Source organism: Lathyrus oleraceus, chromosome 6 (assembly GCF_024323335.1).
Source record: "Lathyrus oleraceus cultivar Zhongwan6 chromosome 6, CAAS_Psat_ZW6_1.0, whole genome shotgun sequence".
NCBI classification, from domain to species: Eukaryota; Viridiplantae; Streptophyta; class Magnoliopsida; order Fabales; family Fabaceae; genus Lathyrus; species Lathyrus oleraceus.
In genome coordinates, this window is record NC_066584.1 from 379017078 (window position 1) to 379030177 (window position 13100).

Below are 13100 nucleotides of genomic sequence, written 5' to 3' on the forward strand. Positions count from 1 at the left end.
CACTTTTGGTTCCTTCATCTTGCACTGTTAGCTACCTGAGAGATAGCTGGTTGAACTCTGGCATTTTCGAGTAATATTAGAGAGCTAAGTAAGGGAGGCTTCTTACAATTTATAAAGATTTCAAATCTTGATTGATCAATGACCCTCTTCGGAATATATACAATTCTGCCCCATTTTATGATATTTTTTTGAATCTGTTATTTTCTATTTTTTGCCTGAATGTATCTCAACTTTACTTTCTGACTGAAAAATGTATCACCTTTACTTTCTGACTGAAAAATGTTCATTCAAATGTGAAACCAAGAATGCAATCAGTTTGTCAAATATCTAATATCCAACCCTTTCTTTAATATTGTCAAAGAAAGAAAAAGAGACGGGAGTTATTTATTCATAAAAAAGACATCAATTAGTTTCTTGTAAACTAACAAGTTATATCTGAGACTTAATAGAATAAGTTTAAGAGTATGAGTCTATTTTTCCCCTTCAAAAGAAACATGAAGAATCAAGTTAGGCTCCAAGTTTGTTTGGGTGCAATTTTTGGTCCCTTGAACAAATAAAAAGGGATATATTATCCTTATGTCAAATTTTTTAAGCGTTATTAACCATGACAGGTCACTACAATTCTTTTTTTGGGGGGACAATCTGGTCTCTATTTAAATTTACAAATTGAAAATTTTCATTTTTCTACCTTTGGTTCCCTCTTTCTTTCTAGTTGTTTTGTAGGTTGCACTGTGTTTTAAATTTCATATTTGTTTTGCTGGTTGTATGTTATTTTTACCACCGTGTTTTAGATTTTCATGTTGTATTTGTTTGACCATGTTTGTTTGTATTTCTAGTGCATGTCACTAACAAAAATAAGAAAAATATCATTTTAGTCTCTTATAAATACAAAAAAAAAATCATTTTATTCCTTCACACAACAAGAAAAAGTTTTTTTGATAGTGATAAACTAATAACATCAAGAAGTCCATCACATTTAGATAAGTAAGAATAAATAATGTCATTTAGGTTTGAATAGGTTATAGAAGCATAATTTTTTGTATTATAGATTCTTCCAAATAATTACATAAATATTTATTTCTTAATTATTGTTAAAAATAAACTCTAAACAATGTTGTTGAAGTGTTTAAGATGATTACTATTTTTCACAATTCTTCTCATTTTCCTTTTAAGTTTTTCTAAATTATTGTTAAAAATAAACTCTAAACAATGATGTTGAAGTAATTACATCTCTTTTAGTAGTCATCTAAACAATATTTATTCTTAATCATCTTACATAAATATTTATTTCTTAATTATTTAAAGAAGAATTATTTACACCTATTTAAAGGAGAATTTTGAATTTACTAAAAGGAGAATGTATGTTTAAGATTTTTTATTTATTTACTTTTAAGTTTTTACAATATCTTAATAAAAATTGTTTAGATAATAATTTTTGTATTTCTTAATTTTCACAATCCTTCATTCTCCCACAATTTTTCACAATTCTTCTCATTTTTTTCTTAAGTTTTTCTTTATTTTTGCTAAGATGATTATTAAAAGAGTAGAGTATGCTTGTTATTTGTTTCTCAAGCCTTCGATGAAGATGCAATTTTGAAACATTCAAAATTTCGAATATCTTGAGAGGAGTTTGATTAGTTGGTTAGACAAAGAGATTAAAGACGGTGAAAAATTAAAAGAATTAATTGATTTATTTCGGTACTTAACATTGCGAATGAGATCAACGAAGCACATTGTGCGTGGGAGTAAGCTAAAACTGACAATAATGTCTGTGTTATGATTCATGAACCATAAGATATTGTTTTCATGATTGTAATCTCTTATATATCTTTTAAGTGTTAAGTCCTTTTATTTGTTCTTTGTGTTGTTGTTTTAGGCGTGTTTGTGTTCATTTTGTTGTAACTGAAGGTTGTATTTAATATTAAATTTCTCGGTTACAAAAAAAATTACATATTAAGAGTGCATGCAATAATTATAATGTGGAGTTTGTTCCAAGATTGGGACAACGTGTCAGGTGTCCGTGTGTATCTGGACTGATGGCATATACCACATAATCTTACTATTTTGTCAGTCAAATCCATTCGATTCAAATACACGTGCTGTTAGCGCAACCTTTTTTCTTCCTTCGCATATTTTCGTTGTGTCAATTTACGTCCCCTTGATATGTAGATCAATATTAATCATTTTCTACCACCGAGAAGCTGTTATTGTACACATTGAATATATTTATGAGTTTGTAAACGACGAATAAATGCTTGGAAGGGTCCTGACGAGCATATGAGCATGTTGCAATGACATGGGAGCAAGGCATATAGAAGGCTTAAAATTTTCTACAATCGCACCAACATCTATTTGTTCGACCCGATAGTATCCCTTTGACCCGTAAGCCAACTAACACGACCAAACTACGACGACATGAGCACAAAACTCGATTACGACAACGCGTTCCAACCTAGATGGAGAAAGATGATAAATTTTATGGATAAAATTAATATCCCTGGGACCTTGCACCAAACACCTCAGATGAATCTTGGGAGGTATCAAACACCTCAGATGAATTGCTGGAGGCCTCAACAGCGAAGGGCACCACCGAGATGTGGAACCGGTGGTCGTTATGATTAAGCGGGTCGTTAAAATATGTGTACATAATTTTTCTGCATGTAATTCTATTTAAATTAAATAATATTAGTATTTAATTTTTTTATTTCCCAATTTTTTAAATATTTAATTGTAAATTTAAATAAATAAAAAATGCAATTACACATAAGCGTCAGATCTATTGGCGTCTCCCTTTGTCCTACAACACTGACGCTATTGGAAATCCACCACAATCTATAAAGAATTTCAATCAATCTTGATGAACAAGATTGTTATCAACCACACAATGACAATGAAAAGAAAAGAACAATTGAGAAAGAAAGAAAAGAACGTTGGAGAAGAAGAAAAATATTTTCTGCAGAGTTTTTTCTCTGTCCATAACCTATGGAAAACTTTTTTATTCACTTTACAACTGCAAAATTTTGTGAATACAATGTTATGAATTCTTTCTTCTCTTCATACCAGAATAAAGGTTACTCTCTCTATTTATAGATTTAGGTTAGCTTACTGCCTAAGGCAAAACTCAAAACTATAAAAGCCCAAAATAGTTAACACTATTAAAAATAAGCCTAAGTCAAAATCCTGTGTGAAGAAACATGCTTCGACACTTCGACACACTAATACAACTCGACATACTAGGTGATTCAACACTTCCTTGTTCTGTCGAGCAACCTACTTCGACACAAGGAATTACAATTCAACACACCATCTAATTCATTGTGCCTAAGCTATCTACATTCATCATAGCTCTTAGTCTTCTAGACACTTCGACCTGCACTCCTTTTGTCATGATGTCTGCAATCTGATTCTCAGTTCTGCAGTGTTCTACATTCATCTTCCCATATACTACATGCCCTCGAAGATAATGGAACCTCATTTCGATGTGCTTGCTTCAACCATGTGCTATCCGATTCTTTGCCAAATTGATAACTGATATGCTGTCGATCTTCATGATAATTGCTCAATGACTCTTCACTGTTATCTCTTCGACCAAATTCATCATCCACGTTACTTGACATGCACAAAGGGAAACAACTATGTATTCTGCTTCGCACGATAATAATGCCATTATTGGATCCTTTCTTGAACTCCAAGTAGTTGGTGCAACACCTAGCATAAACACATAGCCAAATATGGATTTTCGATCCTCAGCATCACTACACCAACTTGAGTCGGTGTATCCCACTAGTTTGCATTCTTTTCCTTCATCAGCTACAGGAAACAAAATTACAGGAAACAAAATTACATAAGCAATTCACTCTTGCTTTTTCTTATATATACTCCATATTCAGTTGTGCACTTCACAAATTCATTCTCCCTTAGAAAGCCATCTATCTTCTTGTTCCAAGCTCTTGGAGCTTGTTTAAGTCTGTACAGGGCTCTATGCAGCGTGGTCACCTTTCTTTCTTCGCCTTGTTTCACAAACCCAACTGGTTGTGCAACATAAACTTCTTCTTCTAAGGGTCAACTCAGGAATTCACATTTCATATCCATCTGACACATCTCCTAGTTGTTCATGTTTGCTAGACCAACAACCACCTGATTGTTTTGATCCTAGCAACAGGTGAAAAAACTTCGTCGAAGTCGATTCCTTCTTTCTGAAGAAATCATTTTGCCACAAGTCTCGCCTTGTGTCGAGTCACTTCTAATTTGGGATTTAACTTCACCTTGTATACCCACTTCACATCGATTGCCTTCTTGTCTTGGGGTAATTCGGCAAGTGACCAAGTGTTGTTGACTTCGATTGACTTCAGTTCTCTGTTAATTGCTTTCACCCACTTTGAATTTTTCAATGCTTCAACTACATTGATTGGTTCGACATCTGCGTAGAAAACATAGTGTACCATCCCACCTTCTTCATTGACCACATCATCTGGTGTAATCACACATTATTGCAACCTTGCAGGCACGTGTCTTGTTCTTTAAGGTATGCTTGGGCCTGCTTCACCTCTGACTTCTTATCGAACTTCGCTTTCGACTTCACTAGCTGGTTCATCACATAAGATTCTCATTGAATCCTTCTTAACATTCTCAGTCCAATCCCATTCCTTAAGCTCATTTATGATCACGTGCCTACTGATCACCACTTGCTTGTTCACTGGGTCGAATAACTTGTATCCTCCAGTCGAATGATATCCTATCAGGATCATCTGACTCGACCTATCATCAAGTTTTCTTCTCAACTGATCTGACACATGTCTGTGTGCTATAGATCCAAACACCTTCAGATGACTCAAGCTAGGCTTGACACCAGACCAACATTCTTCTAGCATGATTCCTTCTAGCTTCTTTGTCAGACATCTATTCAAGACATATGTTGCAGTCGACACAACTTCTCCCTATAATTCTTTGGGTATATGCTTTCCTTTCAACATACTTCTCACTATATTCATAATGGTTCTATTCTTCCTTTCTACGACTCCATTATATTGTGGAGTGTAGGGTGGAACCACCTCATGCATAATCCCTTCTTTCACACATAATGCGTTGAAGTCTTTCGACTGCTTTGTCTTTCGACCATAGATTTAAACTTGGCAACCTCGATCACTTCACTTTTCTTCTTGATCAGGTAAGTCCATCATTTCCGACTGAAATCATCTATGACTGTAACAATGTATTTGTTACCTCCAATCAAATCCACCTGGATAGGACCACATACATTAGAGTATATGACTTCAAGAATTGCCTTCGACCTACTTCCTGCATCCTTACTGAAGTTGTTCTTGTGCTACTTTGCCTGCACACATTTTTCACACACTTCATTTGGAATGTCGATTTATGGTAATCCTGAAACCATATTTCTTCTCTTCAAATCGCTGATGTCTTTGAAATTGATATGACCAAGTCTATAATGCCATATCCATTCATCTTTATTGGCTGTTGTTGCAAGGCACTTATGCTCCATCACATTAAGCTCAATCTTGAAGGTTCTAGTATGAGACACTGGAGCCTTCAAGAGAACCTTTCATTTGAGTCGAGAACTCTTATCATCTTGTCTTTGATCGACACCTTGTAGTTCTTTTCTACTAACTTCCCTATGCTGAGCAAATTACTCTTCATGTCTGGTATGTACACAATTGAAATTACTGACCTCTTACCATCTTTCCTCATAATCAGAACATCACTAACACCTTCAGCTGCTAGAGTATTGTCATTTACAAATTTCACCATGTTCTTCATTGAGGGATTTATGTTGACAAACCAATCGTTACTTCCAAACATGTGTGATGAGCATCATGAGTCCAAGTACCATTAGTCCTTGAATCTCTCTTCATCTCTCATTGTAACCATCAGCAACATCTCTTCTTTTTCATGTTTCGCCAGCTTTGCATAAGTTTCTTGATTCTTCTACTTTTCTGGACAATCACTATAATAGTGACCGTTCTTCTGACAATTGTAACACTGAATGTGACTTTTGTCTGACTTTTGGCCATCACCTATTCCTCTACCTGCAACACCACCTCTTTGGTTGCCTTGGTTCCATGGTTTTCTATGATTCGACCAGTTTCCTTCTTGCTGATTTTGACCAGTCGAGTTGTTGTAGCCTCCTCTGCCTTTGTTTCTGTTCCAGTTTCCTTTGCCTTTCCTTTCTTTTGCTGATTGCGCCTACAAAGCCATATCACTCTTCGACTTTCCTACAACTCTTTCATCCATTCTTTGTTCATGATATTCAAGCGTCCCTTGAAGCTCTTCCTTTGTCACTTTTGACAAATCTTTCGACTCTTCTATGACTCATACCACTTGGTCTAACTTTGGAGCCAATGACCTCAAGATCTTTCCAACAATAGATCTTGATGTAAACACTTCTCCATATACCTTGATTTGATTCATCAATTTCGTAACCTTAATGAAGGAATCAATTATGCTTTCATTATCTTCCATCTGAAGCAATTCATACGTCCTTTTGTGAGTTTGTAACCTCACCTCTTTCACCTTCTCCGCGCCTCCAAACGACTTCTCAAGAATTTCCCATGCTTCTTTCGCTGACTCTATATCACTAACACTTTCAAAGTTATCTGGATAAACACATTGATGGATTATAAAGAAAACTTTATAATCTTTCTTTTTCAATTCTTTATGTGCAACACTTTCTTGATCCGTCGCGTTTTTTGCAAGCGTTGTTACTCCTTCCTTCACAAGATCCCAAAGATCTTGATAACAGAACACAACCTTTATCTTCTTGCATCAATTCTCATAATTATTGTTCTTGAGAATCGGAAGACTCACTGGAAAATGCCCGTTTGGATGATTCATTGCCATCGTGATTTTCTTCCCACGAATCGCTTAAACCGGAGCTCTTGATACCAGATGTTGGAAATGCACCACAACCTATGGAGAATTTCAATCAATCTTGACGAACAAGATTGTTATCAACCATGGAATGACAATGAAAAGAAAAGAACAATTGAGAAAGAAAGAAAAGAACATTGGAGAAAAAGAAGAAGAATTTTTGCAGAGTTTTTTCTCTGCCCACAACCTGTGGAAAACTTCTTTATTCACTTTGCAACTGCAAAAATCTGTGAATATAATGTTATGATTTCTTTCTTCTCTTCATACCAGAATAAGGATTACTCCATCTATTTATAAATTTAGGTTAGCTTACTCCCTAAGACAAAACACAAAACTATAAAAGCCCAAAATATTTAACATTACTAAAAATAGGCCTAAGTCGAAATCCTGTGTCAAGCAACATGCTTCGACACTTCGACACACTAATACAACTCAACACATTAGGTGATTCGACACTTTCTTGTTCTGTCGAGCAACCTGCTTCGACACAAGGAATTACAATTCAACAGATGCCAATGAGAATGGTACATTGGTGGTTCATTCGCTAGTGTGTGTGACGCATAGGCACATTTTTTAGTGCACGCTCCAATTTGCATGGCGCCTCTTCTTTGTTACAATTTTTTTTAGGTTTTAAATATGAGTATTTTGTTATATTGTGGGAAAAGATGGTTATTGTAGTAATAAAATTAAAAAACATGGTTATTGTTAAAAAACATTCTCCAAAATAACCATCTTTTCCAACTATATGCCAAACTACCCATGTTTTAAACAAAAAAATCGCAACAAAGAACTCGCGTCATACCAATTGATGCATGCTCTCAAAATTATACTTAACTGTCAGACCAATTGGCGTATGCATATAGAAAATAAAATAAAAATGAATACACATTGGCATCAGATCAATTGGCGCATGCATATAGAAAATGCACATAAGCACCAATTGAACTGGCGCATGCATATAGAATCCATACATAGGCGTCAATTGATCTGACACATGCTCTTTGCTAGGATTTTTTGTTTGTTTGAAATATGGGTAATTTGATATATAGTTGAGAAAGATGATTAATTTGGAAATTAAGTTTGGAAATATGGTTATTTTGAAAATAATTCTACTTTTAATGCTTAAGAAAAATAACACTATTGAAGGATCTTATGCCACATGTGTTAATTGTTTGTAGGGTTGGAAATAGGCTGACCCGAATTAGGCTTTGTTATGCCTAAGCCTGACCTGTCAAAAATTTAAAGTCAAAGTCAGACTTGTAGTATATCATAAGCTTATTTTTAAGTCCCTTTTTTGAAGATCTGTTGGCCTATTAGCCTACTTAAAAGCATATTTCTTTTAAACATTTATAAATAAACAATTCAAGTAATATTTAAATAGACTAACAAATTACAAAGATTAATGAGACTAAATATTTGTTTGTTTTGACTTATTCGAGTTTGCTTAGTAACATATATTTTGTGATACTATTTGTTTGATAGAACTTTTAAAAGCAACTCATGACCAGGGACGAAGCCAGAAATTTTGAGTAGTGGGGTCAATATAAATATAACATTTCATTTTCAAAAATATAAATATAAATTATAATTGTTCTCTACGATTTTTCATGTTCTGAAAATGTTGAATGATTTTCTCATTTTCAATATCAACAAAAATATCTCTCTCAATGTAAGTAACTAAGCAATCATTTAACCAATCATCACCCATGCGATTTCGCATTCGATTCTTGATAATATTCATAGCAGAGAAAGCTCTTTCAGCTGTTCTAGTTGCCACCGGTAATATCAGAGATGACTTTAAAAGTAAATATACCAACGGGTACACAACATGTTTTTTGGTCTCTACGAGCTTGATAGAAAGATCACCAATCCCCTCTAATTTTGAAAATCCACTGTCAGAGCATACATCTAAGAAATAGTTTTCAAGCTGACAATCTAGTGTCAATAATTCAACTTGAGAAAACTCTGAAGGATAAAATTGAGCTAAATGAATCAACCTCTCCTTATCAAATGCAGAAAATGAATCTCTTGGACTTAAACAAGCTACACAAAGGAACAACTCAATATTCACTTATGTAAAACGAGTGTTCAACTCTTGAAGTTGTCGATCAATCACTTCATAAAACAATCCAACTTGAAAATGGTGTAAATTAGATACTTTCTCCATTTTTCTCTTTGACTTTTTTTGTGTCGGTTGAAAAGTGTCATCCATATTTGGAATGACAATATCATTATGCTCACAAAATAATGAAACATCATTCAACAAAGAATCCCAACCATTATCTCTTATAGCTTGTAGCCTTATTTTGGACACTTTTACTAACTTCATAGCATTTATAATATCTTGATCACTTCTTTGTAATGCTTGAGATAAATCATGTGTAATTCCTAAAACTATTTTTCATCAAGTGTAAGATGAAAATAAATTCAAAAGATTGCATATAATTCATCGGCATTAGTGTTTCACCTTTTTTTTTATTTAAATTTGTTCCATCTTCCTCAACTATTTCTAGCACATCAATCATAGAAGAGAATAGAGAAACTATACTAAGTAATGTACCATAATATGAGATCCATCTTATTTCCCCCACCTTCTTAATTGCCATTTCTTGATTCAAGCCACACACACTAGAGATTTCTCCATGTTCCAATGCTTGTTTCATCTTTGTAGCTTGACTTTCACGAAGAATATCTCGGAGCTTACATGATGCTCCAACAACATTATACAAATTAACAACCAAATTAAAAAATAAAACAATTTTAGAATGCTTTTTTGCTAATGTCACAAGAGCTAATTGGAGTTGATGGGCAAAACAATGAATAAAAAATGCAGAACAATTCTCTTTAAAAATCAAGCTTTTTAGACCATTGTATTCACCCTACATATTACTTGCTCTGTCATAGCCTTGTCCACGTATCTTTGACAAACTTAATCCATATTTTGCAAATAATGACTCCAAACACGATTTCAATGTTAGAGCACTAGTATTTGAAACATAAACAACACCAAGAAAACGCTCAATAACTTTTCCTTCATTATTCACATAACGTATAACCACAACCATTTGCTCCTTTACTGAGATATCACGAGATTTATCAATTAAAATAGAAAATAAATCATCTCCAAGATCATCCAGTATAACTTAAGTAGTGATCGTTGCAGTAGCTTTAACAATATCCTTTTGAATATCAGGAGATGTTAACTTAAGATTTCCACGACAATTTTTCCAAACTTTATAAATATCTTCATTATGGTTAACAAGAAAATTCATAAGTTCAAGAAAATTCCCCTTATTTCTTGATGAAATTAACTCATCATTACCACGAAAAGCTAAATCTTGTGCTAATAAATATCGAATGCAATTAATTATACCTGTCAAATGAATTCGATAGTCCTCTTTAACTTGACTGGATTGTTTACACAAGACACCTTCAATGTGTTGCTTTTGTTTCATTAGAGCTTGACAATTTCTCCATGCTTGATTATGAGAGATATTTACATCTCCAAGATGAACTCGAAACATTTCACTTTTTTTCTAATTTTTAAAGCCTTCTGTTATAAAGGCATCACCGCAACCTTTATGTTCTTCAAGATGTGACCTCATAAGATAACCGTATAAACAATGTGCATCATCCTCACTTTGAGTATATTCCAACCAACTACCATATTTTAAATACCAATCCGAATTAAACTTACGAAAGGTATCTTCAAATTTTCTTTGTGGAAAAATAATTTCTTTTGGTTGACAAAGACCCTTTTGCAAATAATATCTTCTAATTTCATCTCTATCACTTGGATGATAATCTGACATTTTTGGCCTTAAACCGGGATCATTAGGAAGTTTTTCCAATTCAAACTGCAAAAACCTTTTTTTCATGGGAGGATCCAATTTGGGGCTTCGACGTTCATTAGGTGTTTGAGGATTAGGAGTTGATGATTGCTTTGTTGCTTTTCTTTTGAAATATTTTTCCATTGCTTATTACTAAACACAAAACAAAAAATCACAATTAAAATCATATTCAGAAAATTCATAATAATACTATAAAATTGATACAAACACAATAATTTCAAACAAACACTACAAAACTCTAAAAATAATTTTTCTGCCATTAACATAATCTCCCGCTTAATAAAGTAATAATATATTTTTTACTCTTACTACAATAATAAAAATAAATTATAAATTCATAAAGATTAAAATTAAAAAATTTACCTTTTAAAAGATCAACAATGGAGAAGAAGCTAGAAACAAAAAGACACTTTGTAGTGAGAGAATAAGGAGTGGAAGAAAGAAGAATATGAAAAATGGTTTGTTTCTATTTGGAAAGAGTAAAACAAAATTAATAGGAATATGAAAAAAATTGGAGTTAAATTTTTTAATTTTATTTAAAGAATTTAATTTATTTTAAATGCATATGGATGTGTGTGATACTTCGAACCATTTTATTAAGTGGGGACATTATTAACTTTTCTTCCTAATTTTTAGGACATTAAATTATGAATATATTATTTATATTCTTAAATATTAATCAAAGAAGAATGTGGTGGGGGCATAAGCCCACCCTTTCTTCTTTATACCTCCGTCCCTGCTCATGACATTACTTATAAGGTTTTTTCAACTTATTTTCATAAGTTTTTCAAGATAACCAAACTTTATTTTGATATTTTAATTCAAAGTACAAAATATAATTTAATAATAATAATAATAATAATAATAATAATAATAATAATAATAATAATAATAAATTATTTATATTTATTTAAATAGGCCGACTGATAGGCTTAAAAAGTTTTTTTTTTTATGAACGGCGACTTTAAAAAAAATTAAATAGACTTATAAAAAAGTCTAAACTTTTTCTATTTAATTAAAAGGCGGTCTGTCCCATGTCTATGTAGGCTAGACCATAAATTCCTGTTAGTCGACTTAATTTATTCTCACCGTTACTTGTTTATGTAAGTCTTATAGATCAATCATTTTAGATTTGAATTTGATTATTTATAATAAAAAATATTTTTAATTATTTATATGGATTTTATTTTTAAAGTATTTTTTATGATTAAAGTCAACATTAATGCATAAGGACTATATGAAAATATACTAATGATCATGCACATGAAAATATACTAATGATCATGCACATGTCATTAAAATGAAAAATTAAGTTTTTACATATGAATAAATATAATTAAGAGTAATATTTATAGAAGATTAACCCACTCTTAGGGGTGAGAATAGGCTGAGTCGAGATAGGTTTTGTCAAGTCTAAGTTTGACATGTCAAACATATAAAAGCTTAAGTATGACTTGTAGTATGTGATAGACTTATTTTTAGGCATGATCATGACCTTTTCGAATGCCTGATTAGTCTGGTATCCTACTTAAAAGCCTATTTTATTTGAACGTATGTAAATAAGCAATTCAATTATTGATTATATAGACTAAAAAACTAAAAATTCAATGATACTAAAATTTTATTTGTATTGACTCGTCTAAGCTTACCTAGTAGCATATGTTTTTTGAGATTATTTATGTAAGAAAAGTTATGAAAACGACTTATGACATTGTTTAAAATGTGTTTTTAGCCAATTTTTATAATTTTTTCAAGATAAATAAATTTTAATTTTAATTTTAATTCAAAGTACAATATAGAATATAATAATAATAATAATAGTTAAATTTTTCACATTTATTTAAATAAGCCGACTTGATAGGCTTAAAAGACTTTTTTCATGGTCGGAGGCCTAGCCTTTTTAATTAACCTTGCTTACAAAAATTCCTAGGTCTTTTCTATTAAAAAATTTTTTAGCTTCGCCTAACCCTATGTAGACTAGACCGTGGGTCCCTGTTAGTTGACCTGAACTATTCTCACCCCCATCCACCATGAAAAATACTAAGTAACATATTATGTAAGTGTTATTTTAATAGTGATAATAATGAATGTCACTATTCAATTTGAAAACACTATAAGTCACAAATAAGAAGTTTATCATTTTAGTACCGTCAAACATTGTCTATAACACAACCATTATAAAATTGTTTAATTGGATACTCCAAGAGTTACGTTGTGGTATATGAGTTGGTATATGAGTGACATAACTAAAATTTTCCTTTTTAATACATACGAGAGAAATATTTACAGGTTCATTGATTGAGTATGACTATTATCAACAGAACATGAACTCATCATGTATGAGATAAAGAACTGGTTGGT

The 13100-nt window shown here is 32.3% G+C and overlaps 1 pseudogene; it reads right to left on the reverse strand.

The window, feature by feature from the left end:
• Positions 1-8470: 8470 nt before the first annotated feature.
• LOC127095750 (uncharacterized) lies at positions 8471-11682 on the reverse strand (annotated as a pseudogene).
• Between the last annotated feature and the right edge of the window lie 1418 nt (positions 11683-13100).